General features: G+C 44.2%; 1 non-coding gene across 1 annotated transcript; it reads left to right on the forward strand.

Moving 5' to 3' along the window:
• Positions 1-4,399: 4,399 nt before the first annotated feature.
• TRNAE-UUC (transfer RNA glutamic acid (anticodon UUC)) lies at positions 4,400-4,477 on the forward strand. Its single transcript has one exon. It is a non-coding gene; the product is annotated as a tRNA-Glu (tRNA).
• The last annotated feature ends 17,098 nt before the right edge of the window (positions 4,478-21,575 follow it).

Raw genomic sequence — 21,575 nt, forward strand, 5'->3', positions numbered from 1 at the left:
CTGTCATAAACACAATGGTTTACATTCTTTTTAATATGCTCATTCAGAGCCATTCATTTCTGGTAAAGATGGGTTGGAAAAAGACATAAACTCCTACTAGCAGGATGCTTATGGAATGCTGGGAACTGCCTCATCCATATTGGTAAGGTGGAATAATATGCTCGGTATATGCGATCGGTATACACATACATGTATGCTATATACCGAGCTCGGTATGCTATACCACCCCAAGCCAATTTTGGAAGGGCGGTATAAAAATTGAATCAATCAATCAATAAAATATTACCTGCTTTCATTTTGTGGCCTGCTCATAGTCAGAATTGTATGCCACGTCCCTACACATTGTATCCCGCACCTCCTGAGCTGCTTGGCCACACTCTTTGTATCTTTACAAGCAGGTATTGGTGAAACATTTGAGGATATGCTAGACAGGTCTACAGTAAGTTGTACTGAGCTCAAGACTGCATAGGATCTAGTGATCCCTATTTATTCTCTATTTTCTGAAATCTGCCCCAAGTAAATCACTGTTCCTATTTTGCCCCAATTATTATTTCTTGGGGCTACATTGTTCCATTTTGTTCATGTGAGCTGCTAGATTTGTCATTCTTCAGGATTGACAAGCGAGCTGGTCTTGTGGTAGCAAGCATGCGTTGTCCCCTTTGCTAAGCAGGGTCCATCCTGGTTTGCATTTAAATGGGAGATTGCATGTGTGGTCACTGTAAGATGTTCCCCTTAGCGGAGGGGGCTGCTCTGGGAAGAGCATCAGCATTCTTTCCTGCAAAAGGTTCCAAGTTCCCTCCCTGGCATCTACAAGATAGGGCTGAAAGAGACTCCAGCCTGTAATCTTGGAGAAGCCACTGCCAGGCTGGAAAGCTCCAAAAATTTCTGAAGCGGGGTCAGAGAGGTCTGTTCTGAACTGGGCTATGAAAGTTTGGGTTTGGACTCTCTCCGAACCCCTCCAATGTAGTCAAAATCAGACTGATTTGGGTAAAATTAGATGATTTTGCACAGCCCTACCTCCTATGGACATGTCCCTATTTTCATCAGTGAAATATTGAAAAATATGGAAGGTCTGCTGGGGACAAAAATGCATGCTAGTGACAGGTAGGCCACTAAATAATTTGGGGGGTGGTTGTGGTGCACACATGCCTAGAAAATTTGGTCTCGCTCCCTAGAGATTTCTCTCCTAACATTCAAGATCTTTTAAGATGTCCCTCCCATCTAGTCAGGAGGCAGGCCACATGTATGCAGAGTTAACTCTTCCATGGAGGGCTCCATGTTCCCCAGACCAGCCCTAATGTTTGTAAGTTACAAGAGCAACCTACGAACATTTAAAGAGCAATGGAAAGAATGGCCAGAGCATTGCATTGTTGCCAGCCCCTTCACTATGCTGTCAGGATTGCTTTCAAGTTTGCCAGTAGGCCCAGCAGTTTCCTAATATCGACAGAGTGCTTCCTGTCATGTCAGCTGCTATTTTCTCCCTCACTTCATTTTCTGTTAGAGAGAAGATTCCAATCAGACTCTCACATACACTATTTATCTGAATAGAAGGTGACTCTGAATTCAAAGACAATGACTTAAAAGAGAGGTTAAATACAAGTTATACTAGTATTTTTCCAAAAGACAGGGGACTCCACATTTAAGAATGCCCAACCCCATTGAAAAGGAAAGAACTGTGGGGAAAACCTCATCTTGTATTCAGGTAAATACCGACTGATGTGGTATTGATGTGGAGGTGTCCAGAGACTCCTCTTATGTGATTAGGTTGTATCAGTTCCAGTTTGTGACTCCCGAAGATGTGGATGTGCGGTGTGGCCTAACACCTGTTCTCTTGACCCTTGTCTGACATGGCTTATACTATCTGGCACGAGGGTTGTTGTAGAAGGCTTGGTAGAGATCATAAATGCTTCCCTGAGGGAAGGCAGGATGCCTCCTTGTTTTAAGGAGACTGCCTTTGTCGGCCTGATGGACGATCTGCAATTGAGAATAAAAGCCTCCCCATATCTGAGAATTTTTAAAAAAATCTTTAAAGATGCATCTGTTCACCCAGGCTTTTAATTAAATACTGTTTTAATAGTTTTAATAGTTTTAACATTGTTTTAGAACATTGTTTTAAAATTTTAAATTGTTGCAATGTTTTAACGTTTTCTGCTGTTATTTATTTTAACAAATCTTGTAATTTTTTCAGTTCTCATTTATTTTAACTAATGTTTTAACTGTACTGTTGTCATTTATTTGGTTTTATTGTAAAACGCCCAGAGATGTAAGTTTTGGGTAGTATATAAATATGTTAAATAAATAAATAAATAAATATGGTAGTATATCTCTTCCCAGATGTCCCTCTCCCACTCTGCAAGCTTTCCCTACGGTGCAATGGAAAGAATGGAAGGTGGTTAGAACTCAACACTAACCAAGGAATTCAATCAACTCAACTCAACCAAGGTAGTTAGAACCTTGAGATTTTCAACAACAAACTCTCAGTCCACTCTCAGATGCAACCACTCTCAGATGCAACCAGTCCACTCTCAGTCCACTCTCAGATGCAACCAGAGTCCACTCTCAGATGCAACCAGAGAATCTACACTCAAAACATCTCAGAAACAACAGAACCCAGTACCCCATGGGTTAGCAACCCATGGGGGTGGTTGGCACCCTATGTGCTCTACACCACCACTCACTCTGGGCCAACCAGGTGCCCCCCAAGTGCAGTTATGGGGTAGCTGAAACCTCCATAATTCCCTATGGAAAAGAACTTTAGACGCATAGACTCCATTAAATTTTTAAAAATCAGCCCTCTGCCCAATTCCTTTGAAATAATTCTGGCAGCTTTCTTGCCCCCACTGGGGACTACCACTCACCCTACTCTGCTCTGGGCCATCCCTCCCCCCCCCCATGAAGCTATACTTTTGCTGAAACCTCCATTGTTCCCTATGGGAAAAATCTTAAACTTCAAAAATTCACCAAAAATCAGCCCTTTGCCCAATTCCTCTGAAATTTTGGTGGTAGCTTCCACCCACTGGGAACTGCCACCCTGTCCACTAGTTTTGCCCTGGGGTAATTTTTTAAAATCCAAAATGTTTTGGATTTGGATTTTGCAGTTTTGAACAAAGAACAAAATTAGGGTGTTTTGGATTGGCTGATTCCAAAAAAAAAGAACAAAGTGGGGGTGTTTTGAATTCAGGCCAAAAACAAAACAAAATGCACAACTCTAGTTAGAACTCAATACTTGTCTGAAACCAACATAGCAGACTCCCAAGTCTCACCTTCCCTCCCAGAGGCAGATAAGGCAGTATTTCCACAGGCTCCATCCAAACCACTGATACTGAGATGTCAATAAAAGGACTTTTAAAAAACCTATGGGGAAGTATTCAAACATGTGATCTTCTCCCTCTGCTCTGAACTGGTACAGTCCAGCAAGAGATGTACCATATGACTCTGGTGAACTGTGTGGCATAGCAATATATCAGAATAATCTGTTGTTCAGGTAAATTCGTTTGTTTCTAAGTTCTGTTTCTTAAGTCAGATATAGGCAATGAAATTCATATTGTAGTCTTGTTATCAAATTTAATAAAACATAAAGCAAAACTATATGTGGAGAATCTGTAAATGTGTACAGTACATATTTCCACCCCTATTTCCCATTGGAGTAATGTGTCTTTTACAGCAGAGGGATGGGATGGGTCTTATAAGTTATTTGAAAAAAGATAAGAACCAGGTTGTTTACATGTGGGGATTGCCAGCTGGGGAGGGGGGAAAAACATACGCTTGCATTCCAGAAAACTTCACTCAACCTTAAAAAGAAACCATCTGGTTTTGCCGTTTTGTTCTTGTTTAAGAACAGCTTGTGTTTGCAGATCACAATTTAACACATGGTAATAACTGGCAGGACTTTGTGAAGCATGAATCACTTTCCCTTATGCAGAGGGGGGGGGGAATGGAAAAGATTTTTGGAAGCAGTCATTTACTTCTGATCACTAGCTTGTCTTCTGTGCTGGCTTCTGTTGTCACAACTGCTATAATATTTCAGTGAAACCCCAAAAGGAATGAAGAAAATATAATACAGGTCAGCCAGATTTTTCCAGCTGTCATGTCTGTTTGCCATGTGCCACCAATATTGCTGCAATGGCTCTGCAGGATCTCAGACAAGAGTCTTTCCCAGACATACCTGGGTACATTGCGGGGCCAGAGGCATGTTCTGCATTCAACCCAAGCATCCCAGAGATGGAACTAGCATTTGACCAGAGAAGCTCACAATATTAGACTCCTCTCTTCGAAGGCTTGCAAGCAGAATCAAGACAAGCAACCTGCTTTGTGTACTCTGTATGCATCCTGAATTGATCACTCACTGAAACCCTATTCACACATTATGTTCGTTGCATGTACAATCTGTATATATGTTGGGGATGCGGCTGTAGCTCAGTGATAGAGTGTCTGCTTTTCATGCAAAAGGTCCCAGGTTCAATCCCTGGCATCTCCAGGTAGGGTTGTGAAAGACTCCCATCTGAAACCTTGAAGAACCACTGACAGCCAGTGCAGACAATACTGAGCTAAATAGGCCAATGGTCTGATTTGATATAAGGCAACTTCCTAGGGGTACAGGAAGTTGCTAGGGGTGCACAGAACCCGTTCAAATTGAACCCAGCCCAGCCCAGTCTGGCCAGTTCGAGCCCAAAAGGGGATGGCAGCCCAAATTTGAGCCAACCCAGAACTGGTTCAGATCGAACCAGTTTGGCCCAGTTAGACCAGTCTGGGATGCTTGTAAAGGGGAATCTGGTAATGAATGGGGTGTTGGGAATTCTCTCTGGTAAGAGACACCCTTCTATTACAGCAGAGTGCACAGAGGCAAAACACAGCGGAGTCGGCCCAGGCATGCGTGTTTGCTGAGAGCAAAAGAAACTTGGAGCCAGTTCATGGTTTCAAATCAATATGAGGATCACCTTATGCACCGTGGCCATGAGTGCAGGCTGGCAGGGAGCCGATGCTGAGGAGCTGCCACCACACAGCCGCCCGTAAGATGACCATGCAGCCACGCGGCCTGGTTCATGCAGAGGCCAATTGCTCAGGTGCGGTGGCCTCCAAAATGGTCATGGCGCTGGAGGAGGAAGTCCCAAACAGGCTGAAGAACCAGCCGAACAGCCAGTGGCAGCATGAAGGGAGGCCGGGGGGGAGGGAGAACCTCCACAGACCCACCACCACCTCCTACAACTCCGCCAAAGGGGGTAAGTAAACATAATTTACAATTTTTTAAAAAAAAATTGGGTCTGGTCCGGACTCAAACCAAACCAGACCAGCACACCCCTACTCATGTGTGGGGGAGCTGTGTTGAGAACCCCAGCTTCATTCCTGGCAGCTCCTGACACAAACTTGTAAAGGACCATCTAATTTTCTATACTCTTTTAACATGATAGCAAAATGCCAATAGGTTCATTAAAAGGTGTCTTGCTTCCCTTGACAGGATCCTAAACTTTGGGCCCTCCTTGCATACCTCCTAGGATGTATCTAGCTGAGGATATTTTCAAGATGACAACTCCTGGAGATGGTACGAGGTGGGCCCATTGTGTTGTTGGTGGGTGCAAACCCAGGCCAAATTCAATGTCTATTTTTATAGTTCAGTTTGAACGAGAATGCAGAATCCACTTCACTCATCTCAAGGGGTACTGTTTTGACATGGAGCTCCAATTTGCTATTATTCCAGTGTGCTTTGGATCCAAAGATTCAACGGCTTTTTGGACCAAATATCTCATCCAACCCAAATATCCTACCAATGCTTCACCCTGCCCTAATGCCGAGTATGAAGGTAACAATAAACTGCCAAAATCTGACTTTTTCTAATCTCCTGTATCTTGGTCTTATATTAAAGTTACAATTTTTCTACTTTTTTTTGGTTCAGAATGAAAACTACGTGTTACCATAACATCTGAATGCCAGATATGAGAATTGTATTTTTGCTATGTGCAGTTGCTACAAATGTCTGCAATTTCAGATCTATTCCAAATCTAACCTGCCAGAAAACTGGCAACAAACACACTTAGAAAAGTTAGTGAACTTCAAATGATATACTTTTTCATTACCTTGCAGCTCTGGGAAACAGTTTGCTACATTTTCTGTTAGAATAATACACTCTAATGAACATCATCACAGGTTTGAGGTGTCTGCTCATTCTTTCTCCTCTTTCTCTCAGAATTCTCTCATCCTTTAGGGGAGGAAGTTGATGATTTGGTCTGGCAAATCTATGCTCCCATATGTGCCCTTATGATATCAGGCATCTGCTTCCCGTCAAGATGTCAGTTTCATTTGAAAAGACAGAGAGGAAAAAATGAAACACCACCACCCTATTGTCTTATGGATGCTCACAGATTTCAGCTAGAATATTTTGCAGTTATTAAATATGTATATAAACGAAGGTTCATCAAATCCGTAGCAAGTCTGAAAAAAATCCATAGTAAACTTTTATTCCATAAACAGGGTGTGAGCTCAAACCCATTTGCCCCTTAGAAAAACAGAGATACACAATTCCACCAATCCATAGATCCCTTTCTGCATGCAGTAGGTCTTTTGTATGCACTGGATAGATGTTCCGCCTATGTAGACTTCTGACTGCACATGGAAAGGACCCCATCCATTGATCCCCAGTTCTGCCTTTCATATGCAGCAGTATCCATAGGTGGCCTCAAGCTGCAGCATGCAAGTTGAAAAAGAATCCTAGTATAGAATATACTAGAGTCTTTACCTCTACCTGACATTGACCACACACCTGCTGTGCCTTTGATGTAAAACAGGATTCATGAGAGTGCAAAAAAAAGGGGGGGGGGAACACCCTTCTATTGAACATTCAGTCTCTTTAGCCACATGAGTGTTGTATCACTTCACTACAATGAGGAGGATGGACTGAGTTGAGAATGAATTTGAGATCATTGTAGAGCACATTCTTTACATGCTTCTGCAAGTACCCTCAGAGTACCCTCTGAGTACGAGTTGCAGGGGAGTAACATCAGGAGAGAGGGCATGCCCTCAATTCCTGCTGGACACTTCCAGTGGTGGGCCACTGTGTGAAACAGGATGCTGGACTAGATGGGCCTCGGGCCCAATCCAGCAGGGCTATTCTTATGGTCTTATAAGTTTCAGTCCCAAACATCTCCAGTTGAAGGACCTCAGATAGTAGGGCTGCAAAGTCCCAAGAACTTAGAGAACCAACACCAGTCACCGTAAACATGACCAGGCTAGAAGGACCAGTGGTCGAGTGCTCTGATTCCACTGCAAGCCTGAAATGAAGCTCCATGATACAAGGCTGTCATCATCTAGGCTGCACGTCCAGCCTTTCTGAGCCTCCAGCCAGCCAGCCCCCAAGGGCTAATCCTGGCACACTAAGCACCACAAAGTCTTGATCTTTGAGCCAGCTCCTCAGTCAGAGCAAGTTGTCTGTAGCACGAGAACTCTGCCTCTCTTTCCAGATTGCCTTATTGGATCTTGAACTCTGTTTCACTTTGGCCACACACTTGCCTCCCACCCTTCTGATCCTTGTTTGCTGTTCTGGAACTCACTCTGTACTGGTGACTATAAGCCACCTCCAGCCTCAGAGCCAAGATGCCTCCAAATACCAGTTGCATGGGAGTAACAGCAGGAGAGAGGGCATGTCTTCACTTCTTGCCTGTGGGCTTCCTGGGTCACCTGGTGGGTCACTGTGTGAAATAGGATGCTGACTAGATAGGCATTGGACCTGATCCAGCAGAGCTATTCTTATGTTCTATGTTCCCACCTATTTGAACACACTTACTTCTGGCCCACTTTGGATGGACAGCCACTTGCCCAGGTATTAAAAGTAATAGGAACATAGGAAGTTGGCATACACTGAGTCAGACCATAGGTCCATCTAGCTCAGTACTGTCTACACAGACTGGAAGCAGCTTCTCCTGAGTTACAGGCAGGAGTCTCTCTCAGCCCTATCTTGGAGATGCCGGGGAGGGAACTTGGAACCTTCTGCTCTTCCCAGAGTGGCTCCATCCCCTAAGCGGAATATCTTACAGTGCTCACACATCAAGTCTCCCATTCATATGCAACCAGGGTGGATCCTGCTTAGCTTAGGGGCCAAGTCATGACCACAAGACCAGCTCTCCTCAACTGGAGTCTGAAGTCAATCAGAGCCTGAACCTTGTGGCAGATCTATAATTAAGCGGCCATGTTTCATGAAGAAGGGCTGCCCAAAACCCCATGGGGGAGGGCAGAAGCCACTGCAGTCCCCATAAGGCCCCTTGCCTGCTGCCGCTGCCGCTGCTACTAGTAATAATAATAATAATAATAATAATAATAATAATAATAATAATAATAATTTGATTTTTATTCCGCCCTTCCAAAAATGGCTCAGGGCGGTTTACAAAGAGAAATAACAAATAAGATGGCTCCCTGTCCCCAAAGGGCTCACATTCTAAAAAGAAATATAAGACACACACCAGCAACAGTCACTGGAAGTACTGTGCTGGGGGTGGATAGGGTCAGTTACTCTCCCCCTGCTAAATAAAGAGAATCACCACGGTAAAAGGTGCCTTTTTGCCCAGTTAGCAGGGTAATAATAATGTGTATATACCACTCTTCAACCAAAGTTCACAAAGTGGTTTACATAGAATGATTCATAAAAAAGATGGTCCCCTGTCCCCAACGGGCTTACAATCTAAAAAGAAACATAAGGCAGATACCAGCAACAGCTACTGGAGGGATGCTGTGCTGAGGTTGGATAGGGCCAGTTGCTCTCCTCCTGCTAAAAATAAGAGAATCACTACTTTAAAAGATGTCTCCTTGCACAGTTAGCTAGGTAACTAACTGAGCCTCTGAATGTGAAGCAGGCAAGGTAACTTGCCTGCACCTCTATTCATCACCTCTCATCTGCCTCCTCAGGCCACCCACCCTCCTACCCGCCACCTTGGACCCCCACCATCCCTCCCTCCCTCCCACTGCTGGCCTCTACTCCCTCTGCTGCCCACTCTACCACAATTAGAAAATAAGGACATAAGAACAGCCCTGCTGGATCAGGCCCAAGGCCCATCCAGTCCAGCATCCTGTTTCACACAGTGGCCCACAAAATACTGCTGGAAACCACAGGCAGGAGTTGAGGGCATGCCCTCTCTCCTGCTGTTACTCCCCTGCAACTGGTACTCATAGGCATCTTGCCTCTGAGGCTGGAGGTGGCTTATAGCCCTCCGACTAGTAGCTGATGATAGACCTCTCCTTCATGAAGTTATCCAAACCCCTCTTAAAGCCATCCAGGTTGTTGGCTGTCACCACATCTCATGACAGAGAATTCCACAAGTTGGCTTGGTGCCCTTTGGCAGCTGACAAAGGTGGACTGGGCTGTGATGGTCAGTGGTAGTGGCAGCACAGCTGTTATGGTGCCGTCCACATTCAGATGTAATGCTGCCACCAAAAGACCTCAGGTTTCAGGGGTTTAATTTACTACAAACCAAAGGTTTAAATTGAGGTTTGGCAAGGCAAACCGCAGGTCTCTTTTGCCGCAAAACCTCAGTTGCACACATTCAGATGTAATGGAGTTCCAACCTCTGCCCCTTTTACTTTCAGTTTTGCATTGTGTGCAGATGTGGCCAGTATTAAATTACCATCTTGTTGACACTTCAGGTGTAACCAAATTTCACATGGGGATTAGTCTCATTGAATAAAGCCTTTTTCTGGCTGGCCAATATTTCATTTCCTTTTCATCCAGATGACAGTGACAGCAATGGCCTGACTACATTCAGCCTCATCATAGATCTACATGGCCTTCAAGGAATTTGCCTGTACTGTGTATCATGATCCCTGTTAATATCTTTCCCATATATTATAAGGCACTGGGAGGAGGATGGGAAACCTGAATTAATTTAACTCAGTGACCTTTTACAGCTGTCAGATTGTAATAATTTTACCCCCTTGATCTTCACTGGACTTGTGAAGGCCTCTAGAAAGGCATAAGAAGCTGACATTTCATGTTACATCATAGACATGCAAGGGCCAACATGCTTACTTGACATACTATAAAAAGGAATTCTCAAATAAAATTGCAATGCTCTTAAACAAAGCATGAAATCATGCTCTGAAACATCACACCCACATTATACTTTAAACTTAAGGATACTGAAGACCATCCATATGTACATTAATCGCTTCCAAACTTTCTAAGTTCTTATTTCCCTGAGGGGAAGAGCACCATTTTCACAGACCTTTGAAGTCGCTTGGGATATGCAGGGATTCATTCATTTTGTGATAATGAGTGGGGGTTAAAGACACTTAAAGGTAAGGTGTGCCATCAAATCGATTTTGACTCCTGGTGCCCACAGAGCCCTGTGGTTTTCTTTGGTGGAATACAGGAGGGGTTTACCATTGCCTCTCCCGCACAGCATGAGATGATGCCTTTCAGCATCTTCCTGTATCACTGCTGCTCAATATAGTACCAGCGGAGATTTGAACCGGCAACCTTCTGCTTGTTAGTCAAGCTTTCCTCCCTGCACCACTTAAGGTGGCCATTAAAGATACTTGCAGGGAGGGAATTGTAAGTCTATGTAAAACAGCAAAATATAAATCTATAAGATGACGCTGCTTGGGCTTCACTCACTCACTCACTGGCATGAAGCTCCCAGACCAAACCACAAAAGAGGGAAATATGCCATTTTCACACATAGGTTCCAGACCTTGCCCAGACTACCAAAAAAATCCCTAACCCCAGAAAAGTGCATTACTTTTTGTAATTTTCATTACAGAAAATGTGGGGAAACTCTTCCATTGGAAAGCATGGGCAATGATACCTCATAGAAAGAGAAATAGACTAGAGTCTCAGAGAGATAAGACATTCATATGCTTGCAAACTATAGGCTCCAACTGTGCGGGAGGAGGCAATGGTAAACCCCTCCTGTATTCTACTAAGGACAACCACAGGGCTCTGTGGTCACCAGGAGTCGACACCGACTTGATGGTACACTTTACCTTACTTTTAACTCAGCTCCATTGCTGGTTCAGCAACCAGCCCTTCTTCAGGAAGTGCTCTATGCTAGCTGAAAATATGTCCCCAAAGGATGCACAACCCTCAGGGACATATTTTCATGTGATACAAGGGGCTTCCAGGCAAAGGGGAGGTTGTTGAAATTCCCATACACACACACTCACTTACTGGTGCTGTATTAGTCTGGTCTGGAACTCTTCAGAATCACCAGTGCTTCTTCTGTTACACCAGAGCTTTGTTAGTCACCCAGTGGATATATTTAGTTGGCTCTACCCACATTTTAACTACACAGATTTTTAAAAAAGAAAATACCTGCCCTATCTGTCAGGTAGATAATGAAAATATACCACCATCTTTCTTTAAAAGTGATGATACAGATTCAGCCTGCTTAACTATGCTAAACAGCAGTAGTAAAAATGCTGTTAATGTTTTATTCTCCCAAATGTGGTTTTTATGTGATCTTTCCCAGCATAAATAAAATATTATCACATTTTCCTTTTCTCGGAAGCTATTTATCTAGCCTGACCTTTAGAAGTTAGATAACTACTTCCTCACTGTGATATCTGTTATAGCACATCAACCTGTGTATATCCATTCTAATTCAGAAAAGCAGAATTAGTAGTTTTGATTGACAACATGAGTTGAAAGCTGTGAAGAAAGAAAATAATAGCACATGGAGGTATCCAAGCCCACTGGAAGCTGTAAGGTATGAAAAACTCAAATCATAATGCAAGGCCTTTGCAACCATACAGGACCAGGCTGGAATATATGAGGTAGGGATGCCATTAGTAGGAACTTCTACACATAAGAATAGTCTGAGATAATGGATTAACCACAAGATAGAAGATAGAAATAATGCTGAAATCTACAATTGACAGTTCTGGTAAATGCATCCCATCTCACTCCCATGATAGGGAGTTAGGTGGCCCTATCCCTACTTCAACGCAGAATCCCAGTGAGTAGGGTCATTACTTTAATTGGAGGGGTTCAAAATGTGGACTCTCTTTATATGAAACAAAAGTTTCAAGCCATGTCATACTGATCCACACCTTGAAAGTGGATCACCTTGAAAGTGAACCTTGAAATCAGCGGCGTAACAAGGCTGGAGTGGGCCCAGAGACAAAATTTTAAAATGGGTCCCTTGCTGATACACACACACACACACTTTACAATATATAGCCATGTGACTTGCCTCTGAGGGGCCCCTCGAGGGGTGGGGCCCCCAGGCAGCCGCCTCCCCTTGCCTAATAGTAGTTATGCCCCTGCTTGAAATGCGTCACAGATTTAGACCCACTGCCTTTATCCACAGATTTAGACTCACCTGCAATATGAAGAGTTCCCCCCACCTTGCTTATAAAGGGAGGAAAATGGCAGGGGGAGGGGAGAGAAGGTGGGCAAACCCATTTTCATCAGAAATGATTCCAATTAAAAACACCCTCAATATTGAAAGGAGATTCTATGCAATGCTGTATCTCCTTGGATAGGTTTGATACGATGCCTATAAAATGTGGTATTGCATTGAATCTATTTTCACAATTGGGGACATATTTCATAAGAATCGTTTCTGGTCAAAAATGCCCCCAAATGCTCCATAAAACCAATTATTGGGCTGTTTGATGCACTGTTCTACTTGCTATCCTAGGGACAGCAGTAACAGCAAGACTGGGGAAGAAAAGACATTTTCCCTCCCTCTCTCTCCTCCACCCCAGCGGCATGCTGTACAAACTATATTTCCCAGTGCTGCTGGAACACTGCTTGCAGACATAGCAAAGTGTCAAAGGGATCTCCCTTCCCCCTCCATCCCACTACAGTCAGGGCAGCAAGCCAGGAAAATGGATGTGCAGGAGGGAGAGTAGAGGTTTGGTGGGAAGGAAACAGGCATGTGAGCAGGTAAGCTGGGTGGAGGAAGAAAAGGAGGAGGAGGTTGGAGGTTCATTTACAGGGATGGACAAACACCACTCTGTTGGTCTCAAAAAGCCATTTGGGTGGGTAAGCACAAAGCTACTGTAAGTAAGCACTAAGTAGACAGAGGCATAGGCTTGTAGGTGGGGGGTGGAAAGGACACAAAAGGGGTGAACTTAACATCTTCTCCTGTTCAGATTAAACTCTGATCCAGAGAAGAACTTTGGGGGACAGTAATGCTTGCCTCATACTTGAGGCAAGCATTATGAGCTGCCAAGATTTGTATTTCTGAACCATGAAATATGAAACTTGGTGACATCACTGCTTGGAATTTGTAGACATATAGGAGTGGTTAGGATCACAATCTTAATATATATAGAGTGTCTCTTTGTATGTATATAAAGAAAGTGGTGAAAAACAGATCACACCCTTTTCTCCTAGGCAACAAATATTTTCCATTCTCTGCACAGAAGCTTTCCTCTTTCTTGACATGTAGGAAAATGAATGACCATAAATAGCACATAAAACAGTGCTGCAAGGCTGTTTTCGGAAGTACCTGAAACTTGTAACCAACCCAAACATTTTTATCAGCTCCATAAGGATACACAGGCCAATAATAAAGCCATGATTCACTAGCCAATCCAAACCCAAATGACACCTGCTTTTAAAACAAATAGCCCAATCAAAGCAACATTGATGCGACTCTAGAACAATAAATATTAGGTCTGTCACTGCTTAACAGCTTCAAAGCGCTATACACTGTCTGGCTGTCACCACCGACGATCTCAGCAAGAGAAACAGAACAAATATAAAACAGCACATTTTGTTCCGAGGCAGCTGTAACTCCAAGTCATTTTTCCCCTCCTCTGAAGTTTTCTCGTTGTGACTTTGTTTCATGCACAATAAATGATAGATGGAACCTACACTTTCCAAAATTGAATTTAATCTTTCACGGTTGCATGGCAATAAGAAGAGTGCACAGGGACACGTGACAAAGAACAAACCGAATGAGGCACTTAGAGGAAGACACTGCAGAATTTCTGATGCAGCGTCTAATTCAATTAATTCACTTATAATTAAAATAACTAGTTTCATAGAAGGAAACAAAAGGCTTGTATCTGCTTCTGTGAAATGTTGCCACTCTTTCACTGAATATAACAGAAAGGTACTGGCTGATACTAACAAAGAAATTAACCTGATCCAAGGATCCCTGAACATTCCCACCAAAGAGATGGACACTGCCAGTACTGTCTGCTTTGATAGCACCCATCACTTGTTGGGAGAGAAGGTAAAAGGGGAAGTTGAGTTCAACCCTCGCTCCCAGCAAACAAATTGATTCTATGTGCTGCCAGAAGCAAAGCTGACCATCTAGCTTGAGTTGAGCACATGTGCATTGCTCTATTTTAACAAGGGAGGTGGTGCACATAGCTTCCATGCATTTTCAGGGAACTTGATCTGCAAGTGTAAAGGCATGCCACCCTCAGTTATTTACTCTAGGTTTATGTTCCAGATTGATATTTCAGTTGTGAAACACAGAATCTTACAATAATTTATTTTTCTGAAATATATTCATCATTCAAATTGCATTTTAAGTATAAGAAGTACATTATGAGTTCTGAATCATTTGCCTTCTCAACAGGGTCCTTCTGATACTTTAAAAAATGTTTATCAAGGTATATATCCTCCTTTCCATCCCAGCTACAGGATGCCAAAAGTAGCTTTAACATAACTTTTGCAATACAGGCTACCCAAACCTTTTAATGTAATTTTGTTTGTGTATGATTACTTATGGATGTGGCTGTAGCTCAGTGGTAGAGCAAGCAGAAGGTCCCAAGTTCAATCCCTGGTAGCATCTTCAAGAAGATCTGAGCAAGACTCCTCATGCCTGAAACCTTGGAGAGCCACTGTCAGTCAGTGTAGACAATACTGAGCGAAATGGTCCAATGGTCTGATCTGATATAAGCAGCCACCTACATCTAATTTTGGGTTTATTCTCATGCATGAAACTCACTGTAGTAATAATAGTAGTAGTAGTAGTAGTATATTTTATGATATTTAAAAAAATGTTCTTTGTTGCTTCTTGTAAGGACCATGCAATTAAAATCAACTGATCAATAGATTAGGAAGTGGTACAGAAAGAGAGGGACATGCCAGCCACCACACAGTCAGTTGGTTCTTTGAGGTTCAGTCCTAATATGCTGGCTCTAATGAGCCACCGGTTGTGTTAAGGCTCAACATCTAAAAAGCTCCATACTCCACATGATAGCCAGCTGAACTGCATCAGCCTGCCAGACCATGAAGTCTCAGGGCCATTCTGAACCCACCCAGCCAAGCTGTGCATTAGATCTTTCTGGGAGTGGAAGGATGTAAAAGTTTCCTGTCTGAGCTCAGGCTTTCTCTCAGTTTCAAGGTCTCTTTGGTCCCTGTGTGTTCTGATTCTGGTGCCTTCTTGGCTTGACACCTCGCTTTGGCTTTGACTTTTGGCTTGTTTTCCATTTCTGATTCCTGTTTGTCTCCCTAGCATGACCCTTGAATTCAGCTTGGACTTATCTTCAAGTGCTGATTCCTGTTTTTTTCTTGGCTTTGGTTCTAACTTTTTCCTTGTCTTCCGCTCCTGGTTCCAATTGTCCACTTGATTTCAACCCTTGTCTTCAGCAATGGATCACAACTTGCTTCCTGATACAAATTCACTCCTGGCCCTCTGTTGGGCCTTCCTGATCCTGACTTCTTGTGTCTGCCCATGAATCAGGAGAGAGGACTTGCTGCTGAGCCTCTCAGTGCTGGCTCTCATTCTGCCCACTGGCCCTGAGGATGCAGAAGCCTTTAGAGGAAAGCACATTGGCTAGTGGGGAGCAGTGGGAGGAGTAACAGCTGCTGTGGATATAGTTTGGCCTAGGGGTGTGCAATTCGGATTTTCGGGTGATTCGGCTCGGACCCGAGCCGAATCACCCCCGTTCTGTTTTGTGCCCGAATCTGGGTCACCCGAATCACCCTTGATTCGGTTTGGATTCGGATTTAATCTGAATCCGAATCCGAATCGATTCGGGGGGGTAAAAAGGGGCCCAGGGGCAAAATTTTGGGGTGGGGTGGTAGTGCCCAATGGGTAGAGTCTACCACCCCAATTTCGGGGGGATTGGGCAAAGTCCTGATTTTTTGTGAATTTTTAAAGTTTTAGTGACTTTGGGGCAGTTCGGGGGCATAGCATGGGATTTGGGCAAAAGGAGTGGGGTGGGGTGGTAGTGCCTAATGGGTGCAGGCTACCACCCCAATTTCAGGGGGATTGGGTAAAGGGCTGATTTTTGGTAAATTTCTGAAAATTTCATGTCTTTGGGGCAGATTGGGGCAGATTGGGGCAGAACGTGGGGGCTGGGGCAGAATAGTGGGGTGGGGTGGTAGTGCCTAATGGGTGCAGGCTACCACCCCAATTTCAGGGGGTTTGGACAAAGGGGTGATTTTTTGAGAATTTTTGAAGTTTTGGTGACTTTGGGGCAGTTTGGGGGCAGAAAGTGGATCTGCCCCAAAATAGTGGGGTGGGGTGGTAGTGCCTCATGGGTGGAGGCTACCACACCAATTTCAGGGGGATTGGGCAGAGGGCTGATTTTTTGAGAATTTTTGAAGTTTGGGTGTCTTTGGGGCAGATTGGGGGCAGAAAGTGGATCTGCCCCAAAGGAGTGGGGTGGGCTGGTAGATAGTGCCTGATGGCTGGAGGCTACCACCCATCCCCAATTTAAGAGTGATTGGGCAGAGGGGTGAATTATGGTGAATTTATTTGTATGAGGTTTGTCTTCATAAGGTGAAGTGTGCTAAATTGATTACTTCCTCATATTATTCATATTATTCAGCTTTCTGAGGTGTGAATTCTCATTCTATCATAGCAAATGAGATTTTTTTCAATTAAACAACTCTCATGACCCCACTTTCACTTTTTCACACTTTCCTTTACTATGAATAATATGAGGAAGTAATCAATTTAGCACACTTCACCTTATGAAGACAAACCTCATACAAATAAATTCACCATAATTCACCCCTCTGCCCAATCACTCTTAAATTGGGGATGGGTGGTAGCCTCCAGCCATCAGGCACTATCTACCAGCCCACCCCACTCCTTTGGGGCAGATCCACTTTCTGCCCCCAATCTGCCCCAAAGACACCCAAACTTCAAAAATTCTCAAAAAATCAGCCCTCTGCCCAATCCCCCTGAAATTGGTGTGGTAGCCTCCACCCATGAGGCACTACCACCCCACCCCACTATTTTGGGGCAGATCCACTTTCTGCCCCCAAACTGCCCCAAAGTCACCAAAACTTCAAAAATTCTCAAAAAATCACCCCTTTGTCCAAACCCCCTGAAATTGGGGTGGTAGCCTGCACCCATTAGGCACTACCACCCCACCCCACTATTCTGCCCCAGCCCCCACGTTCTGCCCCAATCTGCCCCAATCTGCCCCAAAGACATGAAATTTTCAGAAATTTACCAAAAATCAGCCCTTTACCCAATCCCCCTGAAATTGGGGTGGTAGCCTGCACCCATTAGGCACTACCACCCCACCCCACTCCTTTTGCCCAAATCCCATGCTATGCCCCCGAACTGCCCCAAAGTCACTAAAACTTTAAAAAATCGCCAAAAATCAACCATGAACCGAATCACCCGAATTTTTTGTGCCCGAAATTCGGGTGATTTGGCTCGTGCCCGAAAAAATTCGGGGGGCATCGGGGGTGATTCGGTTCGGCCCCGAATCACCCGAAATTGTTCGTTTCGGGCACAGATCGTTCTGTGCCCGAAATTTTTTGCACATCCCTAGTTTGGCCAAGAGACTCAAGTAACAATTCCTTTTCTCCATTCTCTCCACCATCCAATGGTAGCATCCCCTAGATGACTTATAATTATGTGGGAACCTCTGGGGGATACTCCCACCTGTAGATGGCAGTACCGAGTATAGTGGGCATGTACATTTTGGCTTACTTGTACCACTGCTATGGACTTATTAAGTTTCCTTATACCAAGTCAGACCATTGGTCTATCTAGCACAGTATTGTCGACATTGTCTTGGGGCAGCTTTCCAGGGTTTCAGACAGAGGTCTTTTCTAGTCCTACTGGGAGATGCCAGATTTTGACATTTTTGCAAGCAGGTAAGGAAAGAGCAAAACTTGAAAAACAATGCCACAGACCCAACTTCTTTAATGTTAACACCCACAAGGACCATAGAAGCCTGCTTGATTTCCCTGGTACAGTAGCTTCTGAATACCATTTCAAGCCACCACTATTTGTATACTGCAAGGAGATGGTTAACATTTCCTGTTGCATCTACCTGCTCCCCTCACACTAAAGGCCAGGGGCAGCTCTAGGATAAATAGCACTGGATTAAGAGTGCATTCAGCACCTCCCCACCCTTCATCAGGGTTAAAGTAATTTATCAGTGTTGTCAAGTTGTGGTATTCTAGTGTTCCCAGCCTTCTCAGGAATGCCTGTGAAAAAAGACCAGCACTATCTTTCCATCATTTATTGCTTTGTTGCCAGTACTGATCTGCTCCAGTTCCAGGATCCCAATGAAGTCCCACAAGCCTACTGCAGGATGGATACTCAACAAACTGAGAGCCACCAAGCTCAGCTTGGCACCCTTCAGGCAGGCAACTTTGGTGACTGCCCAGTTCACCCAGCCTTAAGGCCAGCCCAGATAAAGGCAATTGTCTTAGGTGTTGGTCAGGTTCACCAACTGACACAGCTCTTAGAACAACAAATCTCATACTGTTGGGACACTGTTATCTTTACAGACCACTGGTTGTGTCCAGGGTTAACTCTGGTCAACCTTATTTGATGTATTTGTTTACTAATACAACTTTGAATCAGTTGAATTCTCTACTTCAAAGTGCTGGAAGCGATGTTCAGTTCAAAGCTAAAACCGTAAAATGCTATCATCAATGATTAAAATCAAACAAGCAAAATGAAAAGCCAGCTTTCATATTAGAAACAGCCGTAGCCAGAGCCATAAAACTGAAGACTAAAAACTATATACAAAATGGATTCTACTCTTACAGTGTGAATTGATCATATCTCAATAACAGAGCACATGCATTGTTTGCAGAAAGTCAGGGGTTCAATCACCTGGTATTTCTGGGTGGAGTTGAGGGACCCTTTTCTGAATCCTAAATAGCTACAACTAGTCCATGTAGACAATACTGAACTACATTAACCATTGATGTGACTCCTTACTCAGCAGCATGAAAATAGCAGCAATTGATAAACATCCTCCTAATTATATTTTGATCTTGTAAACTGTCTAGACAAAATCTATTAGGCAGTATCAAATGCAATCAATCAATTAATACGGAACTCAGTGTCAAAAGGTACAAGAATATCAATAGGCAGATCTCCTGACAGCACTTTCCAGAATGTGGAAGCCACTACTGAGAAGACTCTGCTTTGAATTATTGCTGTGGTTTGAACTTGCTGTCTCCGGTGAGTGCTTATGTTTGCTTTGCACAACTTCAGCCATCCAGCTGTTGTTGGACTCCCATAATCCCCAGCCAAAGTGGCCAATAGTCAGAAATGATGGGAGGTGTACTCCAACATCTGCAGGAAGGGCCAAAGTTGTGCAGCCCTGGTTTAGGAGAACCTTTTTCTCAGTACAACTCTTGGGTAATAGTAACAAGTTCCAGCCATTCATGATGATCAAACAGAATTTCTTCCAGGCATCTTAATTTATTACAACCCTCCCCCCTCCCTGTTCCCTTGGCACTCCATTAGTTCATTACCCTGATCTCTCTCATCACTTTCAAAGGCCTTCTTATATGTAGGAGGGAACAAACAAAGGATTCATAAGCTATGCTGTCAGCTGTCATCTAAGCAGGAACTGATGCACAGTTCTCCTGAATAGCTCAAACAAAGCTTGCTATCAGTGCTGGAGTGCTGAGACAGGTGGCCTTGACCTAAGCCATTTGCCTTTTCATACAAGCATTATGTTATGAAATGTAATCATTAGCACGTTGGTGACATGCTTGTTGTAACCAGACAGCCCTCCAACAACTGCCTTTTTTCAAGGCAGGGCAGCTTATCCAGAAAAAGCTGCTCTGGTAGGAGTATGCAGGGGATAATATTAAATAAAGGAACATATAAACAAAATGCACAGATTGAGGCTAGGAGACAGCTAGGCAGTCGCTATGCTAGAAAGTATTTCAAAGCTGGGAGACAGAATCCTGCAGGAGACAAAAACAAAAGCCCTATGAACATGCTGTGTTTGATACATGTATGGTCTTTATATAGTGTATATGCACATACCATTCTGTACACACATACAGTTATTCAGACATTAGGCCTGTTCACACAAGCATTTGAAGTTAGTTTTAATGTGGGTTACCAACGTTTGTGTGATTGTGTGAATCCAGGCCAAGGTGGGAATCTCATGCCATAAACCACCTTGGCAAGGGTTCACACAATCACCTCAATGATTTTAACCCACATTAGACCTAGATTCAACTGGATGTGTGAACAAGCCTGTTATGTTCAACACACATACAGTAGTATATTTCCTTGCATTCATAAGCTATGCTGTCAGCTGTCATCTAAGCAGGAACCGATGCACAGTTCTCCTGAATAGCTCAAACAAAGCTTGCTATCAGTGCTGGAGTGCTGAGACAGGTGGCCTGACAGCAAAGCATTTGAGGGCATCTGTACCCAGTTCCAGTTTTTAAATTAATGCAGTGCAGGTATTTGCGCATCTTCATGTATACAGACACATGTACAACATAATGGCTGCATTCTCATGAAATGTGGGCCTGCAGTTCCATGCCCCCATCCCGCTGCGCTTCTGTCCAAATTTGGACATTCAGAAGAGCTGCCTCTCTGCAGCTGAGAGATCGCAGAGAGGTGTGTATCTGGCTGTGAGGACTCCCTACTTGATAGAAGGACAGCCACACAGCCAATCAGGGCAGAGATGAGGATCGAGATTCCTCCCTCAACTCCAGTTCCAGGGTCAGCGGCTTGCACTTCTGAATTTGGATGCATCTCGGCCTTGAGGCAATGAAACTTAATTCAACCTGAGGGTTCAGATTAGAGTCCCAATCCTGAACCCTCTGTTTTGTCACTGCGCCGGACTGGGTTCGCCACATTTGGACATGACATCCATGGAACTGCAGGCCTATTCAACTGTGGTTCCACGTTATGTGCAAATGCAGCCAATGTCTGAATAGGGCTAATTTTCCTGACTGCTGGCAGTGGCGCACCTAAGTAATTTTGCTGCCCGGAATGCTCCTGCTGAGAGGCCCCCCTTCCACAAGGCCCACCAAAACCTGATTTGAGGGGCCTCTTGCCACCACCCCATGCCCATACTGCTGCGTTGAACTCCGACTCCCCCCCCCATTATTTCAGTTGCCATGTGCGCAGCTGAGGGGTGGCAGCCAGGGAGCAAACTGAGCAGGCCTCCCCCCCCAGTGGTAGACGGAGTGACCGCTGGGCCTGATCATCTGGCCCAACAGTTCTTGAGAACTGCAAGGCACTCCAGCATGCCTGCACAGTTGAGATAAATCTTCACAAGCCCATGACTCACAGGGTTGTGACAATCTATTTCAACTGTGCTGCTGAAATTATGGGGGGAAATTGGAGGTTCAGAGTGGTGGGGCAGCAGCGGGGGGTTCAGGGTGTCAGCAGGAGCCCCCCCCCACTTTTTGAACACCCCCGGAACTTGGAGGACATGGACCA

This window comes from Hemicordylus capensis, chromosome 4 (genome assembly GCF_027244095.1).
Source record: "Hemicordylus capensis ecotype Gifberg chromosome 4, rHemCap1.1.pri, whole genome shotgun sequence".
NCBI classification, from domain to species: Eukaryota; Metazoa; Chordata; class Lepidosauria; order Squamata; family Cordylidae; genus Hemicordylus; species Hemicordylus capensis.